The sequence below is a fragment of the Gossypium raimondii genome, chromosome 7 (assembly GCF_025698545.1).
Source record: "Gossypium raimondii isolate GPD5lz chromosome 7, ASM2569854v1, whole genome shotgun sequence".
Classification (NCBI taxonomy): domain Eukaryota; kingdom Viridiplantae; phylum Streptophyta; class Magnoliopsida; order Malvales; family Malvaceae; genus Gossypium; species Gossypium raimondii.
In genome coordinates, this window is record NC_068571.1 from 435,729 (window position 1) to 438,750 (window position 3,022).

General features: G+C 29.0%; 1 long non-coding RNA gene across 1 annotated transcript; it reads left to right on the forward strand.

Annotated features, from left to right (window-relative positions):
* Window positions 1–655: 655 nt before the first annotated feature.
* On the forward strand, window positions 656–1,580 carry LOC105771866 (uncharacterized). The gene is made up of 3 exons (XR_001126615.2): window positions 656–766; window positions 887–957; window positions 1,100–1,580. It is a non-coding gene; the product is annotated as an uncharacterized LOC105771866 (long non-coding RNA).
* Window positions 1,581–3,022: the final 1,442 nt, after the last annotated feature.

Here is a 3,022-nt window from a genome sequence, read left to right on the forward strand (position 1 = left end):
GTTTGAGTTTAAGGTTTAGAGGTTGGAGATTAAGGGATAGGGGTTTAGGGGTTAAGGTATAAGGGCTGGTTTTAAGGTTTGTGGACTAGGGATTATGGGTTTAGAGATTGGGGTTTAGAGGTTGGGGCTAAGGTTTAAGGTTTAAGTGTTAAAGGGTTTAGGGTTTTAGAGTAAGTGGTTTAAGGTTTTTTGGTTAAAGGTATTGAGAGTTTAGGGTTTAGAATAATTAGTGTTTTTTAATTTACATATTAAATAATTTATTTTATAATTGATCAAAACATAATATTAATTTTATTATATTAAAATTTATATTACTTAAATCTACAAAAATTAGGTATTTAAAATTGATATGAATTATGTAAAAATTAAATTTAAAATTGTAAAAAGATGGGAAGATTAGTGGCGTTTTTATATAAAGCGCCACAGTATGTAGGCAATAGCGGCGTTTTTACCAAAACGCCACTATTAACTATTAAATTCTTTCAAAACGGCGCAGTTTTTCTTCAGGAATTTAGGGTTTTTCTGGCGTTTTTTTATAAACGCCGCAAATGTTATGCAATTAGTGGCGTTTTTTAATTAGCGCCACAAAAATTGGAATTTAAACGTCGTCGTTTTACTTAATAGTGTCTGTTGTTCCAATTCTAATACTCCCCACCCGACTCTCCCTCCATCTTTCTTCTCTCCTGCAAATCCCTAAACCTTTCACCTTTTCAACGGCGATTTCCCCTCTTCTCGGTCGAATATCGGTTCTCGTCTGGGCTGACTGGTAAAAAAAATTTTGAAATCCCTAATTTCTCCGTTGACTCCGTATATGGCTGTTCATTTTTATGTTTGATTTTTCTTTCTGTAATGCCCGCTTTGTTTTTCCTTTCTCTTTAAATTCCAGAGACCATTCACCCCTTCAACGACGATTTCCCCTCTTTTCGATCGAATATTGCTTCTCGTCTGGGCTGACTGGTAAAAATCTATCCAAATCCCTAATTTATTCGTTGAATACGTATATGGCTATTCATTTTTCTGTTTGATTTTTTCTTTCTCTAATGCTCGCACAAATTTCCTTTCTCTTTAAATTCTGTGTTGCTTCTGTTGCTATATGTAGGCCATTCAACTTGGGCATTCCAATTGTTGCTCTTATTTTCAACGAGTGAAGTCGTCTGCTGTTCATTGCAGTTAAGGTAAGTTCGTTATCTATTTCTTACATTATTCGGTATGTTAGATGTTTTCTGGGTCTTCAATCTAATTGCAGTTAAGGACAATGAAACATGGATGCCTAAGTTGATAGCAGCAGCTAGCTGTTCTTAACTTTGTATGTCAAAAGCTGCAATTATAGTAGTATTTACCCTTCAAAGTCATGTTTTCTGTTGTAATTACAGAATAAGGCCATTAAAGTCAGCAATGTTTGTTTAGAAGCAACCGAGAATTGTTTTCCTTTTCTGCTGATATTGAATATGTTTGAAATGCATAGGTTGAAATTCAAATAATTTAGATGATGGTGAATAATTTAAAAATATATATGCATATATTCCTCGTTGTATAATCATGATTCATGAAAATGATAAGAGAGATTGTGTGACTATCTAATAGCTAGCTATATCCGTAATTGGTAAAGATGGTCCAAGTGAGACAACTTGTGAAAGCCAAAAATTGTTTCAATGTTTTAGAACTTCCCCATTTCTTTTGTTAGTATTTCCTTTTTTCTTCCGATTGCCTCTGTTCCCAGGGTTCCAATTTGCATCCACATTTTATCTATTTATGACCATTAAACTCAATACGTGAAGAAAGTTCAAAATGGACCTGCAATTATAAATGTACTCAAATGATGGGTATCCTCTACAGTCATCTATTTCCATTAAAATTATAACCAATGAATGGGCTTTTTTGGACTGAACTTTTAGGCTCACCATTTTCTAGTGGAACAAATTTAGACCCAAAAGTGGGGAAGATCATGTCATAGAAGGCCCAAAATATATTTCTTTATTGTTCACGTTTCAATTTTGGGATAATCTAAATTATTTGCTCGGACTCACGTAGATTTTTGTTTATAATGTGAATATTTGATGGTTATATCTTCCAATTTCTATTTTATGATTTCATAATACTGTGTTTATTTATATTACGATTTTGTTGCTGGTCTTACATTATAGTATCACAAAAGTATTAATTTATCATGTATCATTTTGTTGCTGGTCATATATATACTCTTTGTTTGTTTCCTAGCAATCAATCGTGCCAAAAACGCAATATATTTCGTTCGCAATACTATATCGTAAATATTAAAATATTGGACCGCGATTATTATATCGTAAATATTTAAATTTATATTCTTTTATATATTACATACATTAATATGGGCATTTTAACCTATATTTCATTTTTGTAATAGTAACATTTTAAAATTAAAAAGATTTGTAAATGATAATTTAATATCTATTAAAACCAATATTTTAATATATCACCCCATATATGGTATGGGTACATAACCTATATTTAAAACTTATTACTATAAAATTTGTAAGTTTTCAAAATAATTGTAAATATTGTTTTAATATCTATATAAGTTTTCTAAATTTATAAGTTTTCTAAACAAGTTTTCTAAATTTATTTGTATTAAAATTTATTAGTATTAAATTTACTTCGCTTTTCTAAATAAGTGTTCTAAATTTGGGAGAAATAAAATTTGTAAGTTTTCAAAATAATTGTAAATATTGTTTTAATATCTATATAAGTTTTCTAAATTTATAAGTTTTCTAAATAAGTTTTCTAAATTTATTTGTATTAAAATTTATTAGTATTAAATTTACTTGCTTTCTAAATAAGTGTTCTAAATTTGGGAGAAATAAAATATATGTGTATTAAGTTACATAACTTACATAAATTAAATAACTTACATAACTTACATAAACTTGCATAAATTAAATAATTTACATAACTTACATAAATTAAATAACTTAAATAATTGACATAAATTCCGTGGACTTACATAACTTACATAAAACTTGCATAAATTAAATAACTTACATAA